We start from the raw sequence: 13,331 nt of genomic DNA, 5'->3' as shown, positions 1-13,331 counted from the left end.
TGGAAAAGTCTTGGTCATTTTATCTTTAATGTTTCTTCTGTCCTGTACACTTTCTCTTTTTCTTTATGGATTCTAATTATATGCATATCAGACCTTTTGATACTGTCCCACAGCTCTTGAAGCCTCTTGTTCCTTTGTTTTACTCTTTTTTCTTTTTGTGTTTTAGTTTGGGTAATTTCTATTGAACTATCTTCAAGTTTGCTGTTTATTTCCTTAGTTTTATCAAATCTATGGATGAGCCCATCAAAGACATTCTTCTTTCCTGTTACCATGTTTTTTGAAAATTTTCTAGCACTTCCATTTGATTTTTTTATGATTTCTGTCTCTGGGTTGTAATTCTCCATCTGTTCATTCATGCTGTTCACCTTTCCCACTCTTGCCTTTATAGTATTAATCATAAATATTTTAAATTCCCTAACTGATAGTTTCAACAATTGGGCATAACTTGAGTCTGGTTTTGTTAACTTCACCTCCTGATTGTCTGTTATTTTGGTTTTTGCTTTTGGTGTGTTGTTTTGTTTGAAAGCCAAACATCTTTTGTAGACTAAGCCAAACATCTCTTGTGTACAGGGTTGGATAAATAGTATGTATTCCTGCAAATGGCCACACTGTTTCCTTTGCTAGGTCTCTAGCATGCTGTGAGTCAACCTAGTCAAGAATTGAGTTGCTTTGGGGATTTATTGTGCTGTGGTTATTCCTAGTGCATGACAGGCTTCAAATTCCTTTAGTGTTATCTTACGCTTAGGGTAGGAGTTGATTCATCAGAGGGTTTTCCTCAGTGTTTGTTCTACCCACAGCTCCAGGTCTTTTATTTGCACTTGCACTTCAGAGAGGGTCTCTTCACATGCTTATACCCCTCTCCCAGCTGTAGACCACTAATACTTGTTACTCAGTGCTTGGTAGCCAGGTGGTGGAAACAGGGAGATGTTTTCTGTTGTTCTGGTTTAGCTTCGGTCTTTGACAGATGCTGTGTCACTGGGTCTCAGAGGTGGAGACTTCTTACTATCCCCACCCCTCCAACCAGTAGCAGGAGATTTCTAATGATCTGGGCCCAGGGCATTTTCTTGCCCCACTAAGGGATAGAATATTTTGTTGTTGTTGTTGTTCCCTTTTTCCAGCTGCAATGGGTTTTTAACTGTGGCCTGAAGGCAATAGAGTTTGGTACCCTTCTCACAGAAGCTGGAGGTTTTTGATCAGTAGGAAAAATAGGAAAGAAGGGCATTACATCTTCCTGCAATGCTGCTGTTCCTCTCCAGAGGGCCTGCACTGCAAGAAAGCCTTGCCCCTCAGTCTTTCTCATGAGTACCCATGGAGAAGAGGATGCAAGTGTTTCTGAACAACCCTTATGTCTATGGTTCTCACAGTTTCCATACTCTCATGCTAGCCAACATTCACCCTTTAGAATTTATTAAACTTTTTAGCTAAAACTTTCTTGCACAGTTGAATGAAATCCAATATCTGCTACAGGAAAGCAAGTGCTTGTTGCATTCCATTTCTATTTAGAAACACCAGTCTTACCTTATATTTTAAATTGTTTGTTTGTCCTGAGACGTAAGCTCTCTGATAGTTCAAGAAAAGTTGTGAATTCAACAATTAACTGCCTTTTTGTTGTGGTGAGAGTAAGAATGTCTCTTTCCAGTATTCTGCATCCCAAGTGGGAGCCAGAAATTCCCACTTCACTTTTATTATCACCGAATTTCTCTCCTTTTAGCAGTAAAACCTAAAAAAGAAATTGTCTATACTCACTTTCTTCAATTTATCTCATCCCATTTTTATATTTTACCCCTACCACATATGAAAGTTTAAAAACTATAAGATTATCGGTGACCTACAAGTTACAAATCCCTGAGTTAATATTTAGTCTTTATCCTAATTAGGATGTCAATAGTTCTTAACACAGCTAGACTCTCCTGTCCCCTGAGATATTTTCTTATTTGCCTCCAGGATGTCACACTCTCTGGATTCATCTCCTCCCTTCATGGCTACCACTTCTTGGTTTCTCCCCTGAGAAGATTCCTTACCTTTCAATCTCTAAATGATACAGTATCCCAGGAATCACTCCTGGGACTTCTTTCCTCTATCTACATTCACACCTTCAATCTCATCTAGTCTCAAGGCTTTACATATCATCTATAAATTGATGACCCCAGATTAATATCTACAGATTTATATATCTGGAATTCTCCTCTGACCTCCAGATTTACATGTACAACTTCCTACTTTATGTCTCCATCACTTAGGATTTCTAGAAGGCATTTCAAAAGGAATATATCCAAATCTGAGCACCTGATCACCCTGGTAATACTGTTCCTCCTATAATCCTCCCCAACTCAGTAAATGGCAAAATCCATCATCAGAAAATCTACAAACAATAAATGCTGGGGAGGGTGTGGAGAAAAGGAAACCTCTTGCACTGCTGGTGGGAATGTAAACTGATACAGCCACTATGGAGAACAGTATGGAGGATCCTTAAGAAACTAAAAATAGAACCACCACACGACCCAGCAATCCCACTACTGGGCATATATCCTGACAAAACCATAATTCAAAGAGTCATGTACCACACTGTTCATTGCAGCTCTATTTACAATACCAGGACATGGAAGCAACCTAAGTGTCCACCCACAGATGAATGGATAAAGAAGATGTGGCACATATATACAATGGAATATTACTCAGCCATAAAAAGAAACAAAACTCAGTTATTTCTAGTGAGGTGGATGGACCTAGAGTCTGTCATACAGAGTGAAGTAAGTCAGAAGGAGAAAAATAAATACTGTATGCTAACACATATATATGGAATCTAAAAAAAAAAATTGTTCTGATGAACCTAGGGGCAGGACAGGAATAAAGATGCAGAGGTAGAGAATGGATTTGAGGACACAGGGAGAGGGAAGGGTAAGCTGGCACAAAGTGAGAGAGTGGCATGGACATATATGCACTACCAAATGTAAAATAGATAGCTAGTGGGAAGCAGCCGCATAGCACAGGGAGATCAGCTCGGTGCTTTGTGACCACCTAGAGGGGTGGGATAGGGAGGGTGGGAGGGAGACGCAAGAGGGAGGGGATAAGGGGATGTATGTATATGTATAGCTGATTCACTTTGTTATACAGCAGAAACTAACACACCATTGTAAAGCAATTATACTCCAATAAAGATGTTAAAAATAAACAAACAAATAAATGGCAAAATGCACACTGCTCTTTGCTTACGATAAAAATTCTCACATCATCATCAATTCCTCTACTTCTTTTTTTTATTTTTAATTTAATTTTATTTTTTTAAACAGCAGGTTCTTATTAGTCATCAATTTTATACACATCAGTGTATAAATGTAAATCCCAATCACCCAATTCATCACACCACCACCCCCACCACCCTGTCGCTTTCCACCCATGGTGTCCATACGTTTGCTCTCTACATCTGTGTCTCAATTTCTGCCCTGCAAACCGGTTCATCCGTACCACTTTTCTACGTTCCACATATATGCATTAATATACGGTATTTGTTTTTCTCTTTCTGACTTACTTCACTCTGTATGACAGTCTTTAGATCCATCCACATCTCAACAAATGACCCAATCTTGTTCCTTTTATGGCTGAGTAAAATACCATTGTATATATATACCACAACTTCTTTATCCATTCATCTGTCGATGGGCATTTAGGTGGCTTCCATGACCTGGCTATTGTAAATAGTGTTGCAGTGAACATTGGGGTGCATGTGTCTTTTTGAATTATGGTTTTCTCTGAGTATATGCCCAGTAGTGGGATTGCTGGATCATATGATAATTCTATTTTTAGTTTTTAAAGGAACCTCCATTCTGTTCTCCATAGTGGCTGTATCAATTTACATTCCACCAACAGTGCAAGAGGGCTCCCTTTTCTCCACACCCTCTCCAGCATTTGTTGTTTTTGATTTTCTGACAATGCCCATTCTAACTGGTGTGAGGTGATACCTCACTGTAGTTTTGATTTGCATTTCTCTAATAATTAGTGATGTTGAGCAGCTTTTCATGGGCTTCTTAGCCATCTGTATGTCTTCTTTGGAGAAATGTCTATTTAGGTCTTCTGCCCATTTTTGGATTGGGTTGTTTTTTTCATATTGAGCTGCATGAGCTGTTTATACATTTTGGAGATTAATCCTTTGTCCCTTAATTCGTCTGCAAATATTTCCTCACCTTCTGAGGGTTGTCTTTTCGTATTGTTTATGGTTTCCTTTGCTGTGATAAAGCTTTGAAGTTTCATTAGGTCCCATTTGTTGATTTTTGCTTTTATTTCCATTACTCTAGGAGGTGGATCAAAAAAGATCTTGCTGGGATTTATGTCAAAGAGTCTTCTTCCTATGTTTTCCTCTAAGAGTTTTATAGTGTCCAGTATTACATTTAGGTCTCTAATCCATTTTGATTTATTTTTGTTTATGGTGTTAGGGAGTGTTCTAATTTCATTCTTTTATATGTAGCTGTCCAGTTTTCCCAGCACCACTTATTGAAGAGACTGTCTTTTCTCCACTGTATATCCTTGCCTCCTTTGTCATAGATTAGTTGACCATAGGTGCGTGAGTTTATCTCTGGGCTATCTTGTTCCATTGATCTATGTTTCTGTTTTTCTGCCAGTACCATATTGTCTTGATTACTGTAGCTTTGTAGTATACTCTGAAGTAGGAAGTCTGATTCCTCCAGCTCCGTTTTCTTCCCTCAAGACTGCTTTGGCTATTCGGGGTCTTTTGTGTTTCCATACAGATTTTAATATTTTTTTCTAGTTCCGTAAAACATGCCATTGGTAATTTGATAGGGATTGCACTGAATCTTCAGATTGCTTTGGGTAGTATACTCATTTTCACAATATTGATTCTTCCAATCCAAGAACATGGTATATCTCTCCATCTGTTGGTATCATTTTTAATTTCTTTCATCAGTATCTTATAGTTTTCTGCATACAGGTCTTTTGCCTCCCTAGGTAGGTTTATTACTAGGTATTTTATTCTTGTTGTTGCAGTGGTGGGAAATGGAAGTGTTTCCTTAATTTCTCTCACAGATTTTTCATCATTAGTGTATAGGAATGCAAGAGATTGCTGTGCATTAATTTTGTATCCTGAGACTTTACCAAATTCGTTGATTAGATATAGTAGCTTTCTGGTGGCATTTTAGGATTCTCCATGTATAGTACCATGCCATCTGCAAACAGTGACAGTTTTACTTCTTCTTTTCCAATTTGTATTCCTTTTATTTCTTTTCCTTCTCTGATTGCCGTAGCTAGGACTTCCAAAACTACGTTGAATAATAGTGGTGAGAGTGGACATCCTTGTCTTGTTCCTTATCTTAGAGGATATTCTTTCAGTTTTTCTCCATTGAGAATGATGTTTGCTGTGGGTTTGTCGTATATGCCCTTTCTTATGTTGAGGTAGGTTCCCTCTATGCCTGCTTTCTGGAGAGTTTCTATCATAAATGAGTGTTGAATTTTGTCAAAAGCTTTTTCTGCATCTATTTAGATGATTATGTTGTTTTTCTTCTTCAATTTGTTAATATGGGGTATCACATTGATTGATTTGCATATATTGAAGAATCCTTGCATCCCTGGTATAAACCCCACTAATCATGGTGAATGATCCTTTTAATGTGTTTTTTGGATTCTGTTTGCTTGTATCTTTTTTGAGGATATTTGCATTTATATTCATCAGTGATATTGGTCTATAATTTTCTTTTCTCATAGAATCCTTGTCTGGTTTGGTAGCAGGGTGATGGTGGCCTCATAGAATGAGTTTGGGAGTGTTCTTTCCTCTGCAATTCTTTGGAAGAGTTTGAGAAGGAAGGGTGTTAGCTCTTCTCTAAATGTTTGATAGAATTCACCTGTGAAACCATCTGGTCCTAGACTTTTGTTTGTTGGAAGATTTTTAATCGCAGTTTCAATTTCATTATTTGTGACTGGTCTGTTCATATTTCCTATTTCTTCCTGGTTCAGTCTTGGAAGGTTATACCTTTCTAAGAATCTGTCCATTCCTTCCAGGTTGTCCATTTTACTGGCATAGAGTTGCTTGTAGTAGTCTCTTAGGATGCTTTGTATTTCTGCGGTGTCTGTTGCAACTTCTCCTTTTTCATTACTAATTGTATTCATTTGAGTACTCTCCCTCTTTTTTTGATGAGTCTGACTAATGATTTATCAATTTCGTTGATCTTCTCAAAGAACCAGCTTTTAGTTTTATTGATCTTTGCAATTGTTTTCCTTGTTTCTATTTCATTTATTTCTGCTCTGATCTTTATGATTTCTTTCCTTCTGCTAACTTTGGGTTTTGTTTGTTCTTCTCTAGTTCCTTTAGGTGTAAGGTTAGATTGTTTATTTGAGATTTTTCTTGTTTCTTGAGGTAGGCTTGTATAGCTATAAACTTCCCTCTTAGAACTGCTTTTGCTGCATCCCATAGGTTTTGGATTGTCGTGTTTTCATTGTCATTTGTCTCTAGGTATTTTTTGATTTCCTCTTTGATTTCTTCAGTGATCTCTTGGTTATTTAGTAACATATTGTTTAGCCTCAATATGTTTGTGTTTTTTACGTTTTTTCCTCTGTAATTCATTTCTAATCTCAGAGCGCTGTGGTCAGAAAAGATGCTTGATATGATTTCAATTTTCTTAAATTTACTGAGGCTTGACTTGTGACCCAGGATGTGATGTATCCTGGAGAATGTTCCGTACACACTTGAGAAGAAAGTGTAATCTGCTGTTTTGGATGAAATGAAATCTGCTTGACTTGTGACCCAGGATGTGATGTATCCTGGAGAATGTTCCGTACACACTTGAGAAGAAAGTGTAATCTGCTGTTTTGGATGAAATGTCCTATAAATATCAGTTAAATCTATCTGGACTCTTGTGTCATTTAAAGCTTCTGTTTCCTTATTTATTTTCATTTTGGATGATCTGTCCATTGGTGTAATTGAGGTGTTAAAGTCCTCCACTATTATTGTTACTGTCGATTTCCACATTTATAGCTGTTAGCAGTTGCCTTATGTATTGAGGTGCTCCTATGTTGGGTGCATATGTATTTATAATTGTTATATCTTCTTCTTGGATTTATCCTTTGATCATTATGCAGTGTCCTTCCTTGTCTCTTGTAACGTTCTTTATTTTAAAGCCTATTTTGTCTGATATGAGTATTGCTTCTCCAGCTTTCTTTTGATTTCCATTTGCATGGAATGTCTTTTTCCATTCCCTCACTTTCAGTCTGTATGTGTCCCTAGGTCTGAGGTGGGTCTCTTGTAGACAGCATATATATGGGTCTTGTTTCGGTATCCATTCAGCAAGCCTGTGCCTTTTGGTTGGAGCATTTAATCCATTCATGTTTAAGGTAATTATCGATATGTATGTTCCTATTACCATTTTCTTAATTGTTTTGGGTTTGTTTTTGTAGGTCCTTTTCTTCTCTTATGTTTCCCACTTAGAGAAGTTTCTTTAGCATTTGTTGTAGAGCTGGTTTGGTAGTGCTGAATTCTCTTAGCTTTTGCTTGTCTGTAAAGCTTTTGATTTCTCCATTGAATCTGAATGGGATCCTTGCTGGGTACAGTAATCTTGGTTGTTGGTTCTTCCCTTTCATCACTTTAAGTATATCATGCCAGTCCCTTCTGGCTTGTAGAGTTTCTGCTGAGAAATCAGCTGTTAACCTAATGGGAGTTCCCTTGTATGTTATTTGTCATTTTTCCCTTGCTGCTTTCAATAATTTTTCTTTGTCTTTAATTTTTGCCTATTTGATTACTATGTGTCTTGGTGTGTTTCTCCTTGGGTTTATCCTGTATGGGATTCTCTGTGCTTCTTGGAGTTGGGTGGCTATTTCCTTTCCCATGTTAGGGAAGTTTTTGACTATAGTCTCTTCAAATATTTTCTTGGGTCCTTTCTCTCCCTCTTCTCCTTCTGGGACCCCTATAATGCGAATGTTGTTGTGTTTAATGTTGTCCCAGAGGTCCCTTAGGCTGTCTTCATTTCTTCCCCCTTTTTTTTTTTCTTTATTCTGTTCCACAGCAGTGAATTCCACCATTCTGTCTTCCAGGTCACTTATCCGTTCTTCTACCTCAGTTATTCTGCTATTGATTCCTTCTACTGTAATTTTCATTTCAGTTATTGTACTGTTCATCTCTGTTTGTTTGTTATTTAATTCTTCTAGGTCTTTGTTAAACCTTTCTTGCATCTTCTCGATCTTTGTCTCCATTCTTTTTCTGAGGTCCTGGATCATCTTCACTATCATTATTCTGAATTCTTTTTCTGGAAGGTTGCCTATCTCCACTTCATTTAGTTGTTTTTCTGGGGTTTTATCTTTTTCCTTCATCTGGTACATAGCCCTCTGCCTTTTCATGTTGTCTATCTTTCTGTGAATGTGGTTTTTGTTCCACAGGCTGCAGGACTGTAGTTCTTCTTGCTTCTGCTGTCTGCCCTCTGGTGGATGAGGCTATCTAAGACGCTTATGCAAGTTTCCTGATGGGAGGGACTGGTGATGGGTAGATCTGACTGTTGCTCTGGTGGGCAGAGGTCAGTAAAACTTTAATCCGCTTGACTGCTGATGGGTAGGGCTGGGTTCCCTCCCTGTTGGTTGTTTGGCCTGAGGCAACCCAACACTGGAGCCTAACTGGGCCTTTGGTGGGGCTAATGGTGGACTCTGGGAGGGTCACACCAAGGAGTACTTCCCAGAACTTCTGCTGCCAATGTCCTTGTCCCCACAGTGAGCCACAGCCAGCCCCTGCCTCTGCAGGAGACCCTCCAACACTAGCAGGTAGGTCTGGTTCAGTCTCCCCTCAGGTCACTGCTCCTTCCACTGGGTCCTGATGTACACACTACTTTGTATGTGCCTTCCAAGAGTGGAGTCTCTGTTTCCCCCAGTCCTGTCGAAGTCCTGCAATCAAATCCCACTAGCCTTCAAAGTCTGATTCTCTAGGAATTCCTCCTCCCATTGCCAGACCCTCAGGTTGGTAAGCCTGACGTAGGGCTCACAACCTTCAGTCCAGTGGGTGGACTTCTGTGGTATAAGTGTTCTCCAGTCTGTGAGTCACCCACGCAGCAGTTATGGGATTTGATTTTACTGTGATTGCGCCCCTCCTACCTTCTCATTGTGTCTTCTCCTTTGTCTTTGGATGTGGGGTATCTTTTTAGGTGAGTTCCAGTGTCTTCCCGTCGATGACTATCCAGCACCTAGTTGTGATTCTGGTGTTCTCCAATTCCTCTACTTCTTTTGTATGCTATATCCAGTAAGTCAACAAAACCCATCAGATCTGCCTTCAAGATACTTGCAGAAGATGACCACTTATATTCGCCAGAATGACCACTTGATAAAGCCACCATAATTTTTGTGTTACTGCAAAAGCCTCTAAGCTGATTTCCCTGCTTAACTATTCTGAAGCCAGATTCTGGTCGGTATAAGTCAAAATCTCATTTGTGCACGCAGAATTCTACAATGTCTTCCCAAGTCACTCAGAGTAACAGCCAAAGTCCTTACCGTGACCTGGAAGACTGCACAGTCTGACCCCCCAACACAGCTCTGACTTCACCTTCTAGTACTTTCCCTAGGTTTCTCTTTGTTTTAGACTCACAGACTTTTTTTGAAGTTCCTCAAATATGCCAGGTAAGCTTCATGTTACTTCAGGGTCCTTGCAATTGCTCTTTCCTTTCTTGAGATGTTTTTCTACCAAAAAATCTATGTGTTTTATTTCTGAACCTCCTTCAGGACTTTCTTTACTCAAATACCACCTCCTTGGAGGCCTTTCCTGGCCACTAATCTAAAATTGCAGCCTCCTCTCCAACTGTCTCTTGCCCTAATTTCTCACTTTGTTTTTCTCCTTAGAACTTACAGCCATCTAACATAATAGATATTAGATTATATATGTTTATTGCCTTCATTTATCCCACAAGAATATAAAGGTATGGAATTTTGTAAGCATTGTTTACTGCTGTATCTTCAGCCTTGAAAAACATTCATAGCCCATAGTAGGGGCTCAACAAATATCTGTTGAATCAATGAAATCTGTCACAGTCTAGAATTTTTTAAATGGTTGGGAACTTCACTCAGCCTTCGTGTCAGAGCCACTTTTCTTTTTTTTCTTTTTTTCCCCTAAAACCATGAAATGGTGCTACCATCCTCCTTACTGCATCAGGACATTACAAGTAAAAAATTTAATCTGCTTCTTGCACTGGCAGCTCATGAGCTCAGATTTACTGATCTCTGATGGCATTTATGTACCCACTGTTTATTTATTTTGGAATTATTTTATTATCAGCTTTGCATGGTTATAAACCATTGCCAGGATCGAAAGCCCTCAGAGGACTGTTATTACTCATCTTCACGATGCTCCCTGACCTGACCTTCAGAAATAACTGCAGCTCCTTTCAGAAGCTGGAGATAATAAAATCTTCCTTACTTGCTCTGGGCCGAAGAGATTACTACCCAGCGCCAACAACAAGCTGCAACTCTCAAGAATCATCACGCCTGCCCACGATGCACCACAAGATATACACCCTTCCTCACATTAGAAAGGCCATTGGAATCACCCAGTGGTGTGTTTAAAGGCTTTGTTCATGTGTAGGTCTTTCTCTTCCCACAACAAACAAAAAACAAATAAGAAAACAAAAAACAATTTCTGCCTTCATTCTTTAACTTAAAAAGGAAGAAAATTCTTTAAATTATGGGAAGAAAATTATTCTATAGAAAGTTTCAAAAATAGAACAAGTTGCCTATAATCACACCATTCCAAGACAACCAACTTCTTCAATTTTGTGTATCACTTTTCTGTCTTTTTTCATATAAATAATTTATAGTAGTAAGTTTAGTGTACATGCAATTGTGTATCTTTTTGAAAATAAATATTACAATCATCATTTATTAGGTGGTTAACAAAAATTTAATGAGCACAAACTATGAGCCATGTACTCTTCTGGACATGTGGCTTATGTAACCAAGAATTACAGCCTGTCTTCCAGGGGCTCTAAATCAGCATTTTTCAATAGCAACATAATGTAAGCAACATATATAAGCTCAAATTTTCCAAGAAATGGGTAAATTGGTTTTACTGACATATTTTAACCCAGCATATCTCAAATATTATCATTTCAACATATAAATGATATAAAATTGTTAATAATGTTTATAATTATTAGTAATTATTATAACTGTTATTAAAGTATGTTACTCTTTTTCCAAACCAAGTCTTCAAAATTGGATGTCTATTTCACTCCTGTATCGTATCTCAGTTTGGATGAGCCCCATGTTGAATGCTTAAAGGCTAGCAGCAACCATACTGGACAGGGCACTTTTCCATGTTTCTAGTTGTTTTCTTCACAGTTATCATCTTTCATGTTTTCCTAACAAGCCATTGGATTTATAGTGTCCTTCTCTTCTTAATGAACTTTTATCTCCATCTTTTTTCACAATTAAAAATGATACAGCAATGAATTTATTTTTCCATATTTTGAATTAGTATTTAATTAGACTACTCTCACAGATATGAATGATTGAGGCAAAAGGTTCAAACATGGTAACAGTTTTGTTACACATTTCTGAGTTGCTCTGCAAAAAAACAGAGTGATTTTACCTGCCCCCAGCCATGTGTGTGAGCCAGCTTCACTGAGAATACCCTACCCCCACCTTGCATTTCCATATCCTTCCCGATGTCCTTCCAGGCCTCTTGGGCTTTAGCTTTCCAGAGTTGTCTTCTGTTATTCTGTTTGCCTTTTTTTATTTGGTTTCTTTGGTTCTGCTTGCTTTCCTTGATTTAGGGTATACATTGGTTTTGCTGTTGCTGTTGTTTTTATATTAGAAAATAAAGTCCCAATTCTAATTCCTCTCACTACTAACAGAATTTCTCCTCAATATGGGGCCAACCCCTACCCAGCAAGGAAATGCAGATTAAAGCAGGATGGAATTTTCAGTCACCTTTAACCCTTTTCTTTCTTATTCTCACTCCTAAAAGGAAAATATCTTCTAGAATGGTAATATACCTCATAGTTATGCTATGAAAAACAAAAAATTAATTAGGAAGAGATATATTTGCTGGTTTATCTGTTTTATGAGTCTAAACAATATGAAAACCCAGAGTTAATCGGGTCTGCCCATTTTGAATGCAAAAGGCAGCAGCCGGATGAAGAAGGGATCCAAAGGAAGAAGAAGAGAAAACAATGGAAGGGGAGGTAGAATTCTGCACATTCAACCCTGAAGGAAAGGACAGCTGAGGTCAGCGTTAAAGAAATATTTATGATCTGTTATAGATTTTAAGAAACAAGACAAGCCTAAGTTTGTGTTATTTCTGGTTACAGACTGGGTCTGTCTGTGCACCTTTCTTGTCACTGTGGGTCAAAATAATAGGGTCACATGTATTTTTGCCTAATTAAATAATACAAACATATTCCATCGGTATTTTGTTTGCATTTTTAAGACAACAAAAATGAAATTTTTTTATAACTTTGTTTCTGGTTGGAACATACATATTTTTTACCTTTTATCTTGAAATAATTTTAGACCTACAGAAATGTTGCAAAGGGAGTACAGAGAATTCCCATATACACTGCACTCAGCTTACCCAATGTTCACATTTCACATAACCATGGTAAATTTATTTAACATCAGTACAATACTACTAACTGAACTACAGTTTTTACTTGGATTTCACCAGTTCTTCTACTAGTGTCCTTTTATTTGTTCTAGGATCTTATCTAGGACATCACAACACATTTAGGGATCATGTCTCCAATCTGTGACAGTTTCTCATTCTTTCCTTGTCTTTCATGACCTTGACATTTCCAAAGGGCATTCAGGTCAGGCATTCTGTAGAATGTCCCTCAATTTGTGTTTTCTAATGTTTTCTCATGGTAAGACAGGTCATGGGTTTGGAGGAAAAATACTAGAGAGAGGAAGTGTTAGTCTCATTGCATCATATCAAAGGTGCCTGACTTCATCATGATTTATTACTGATGATCTTGTATTTTCATTTAATGTGTCCTTGGTTTAATTTACCCATGGTCTTTCTTCAGCTACTGATATCTCAAAAATTATAGAAGAGTGAAGAGTGACATTTGAATACAAATAATGATTTTAAGGACATATGAAAAGTTACATTCTGAATTTTATTGCCTTCGAATATGACACCATAAGAGACTTCATTTTCCAATGAAGGTAGCACCATTTTATTTTTCCACTTTTATATGTTTATTTTTTATTTTTAAAATAATTTTTGCAAGAATAGTACAAATAACCTTTTTACTGAACTATTCAAGGGTAACTTGATTACCTAATGCTCCATTACCCCTGAACACAAATAAGGATATTCTCCTACTTAACCACAATACAACCATCAAACATAAATTAACATT

General features: G+C 37.7%; 1 protein-coding gene across 3 annotated transcripts in view; it reads right to left on the bottom strand.

Moving 5' to 3' along the window:
- RNF144B (ring finger protein 144B) overlaps window positions 1-13,331 on the bottom strand; it is a 610,854-nt gene that overhangs the window by 237,092 nt on the left and 360,431 nt on the right. The window lies entirely within an intron of this gene.

Source organism: Delphinus delphis, chromosome 10, assembly GCF_949987515.2.
Source record: "Delphinus delphis chromosome 10, mDelDel1.2, whole genome shotgun sequence".
NCBI classification, from domain to species: Eukaryota; Metazoa; Chordata; class Mammalia; order Artiodactyla; family Delphinidae; genus Delphinus; species Delphinus delphis.
The sequence above is the reverse complement of the archived record's forward strand: the minus strand, read 5'-3'. Positions and strand labels throughout refer to the sequence as shown.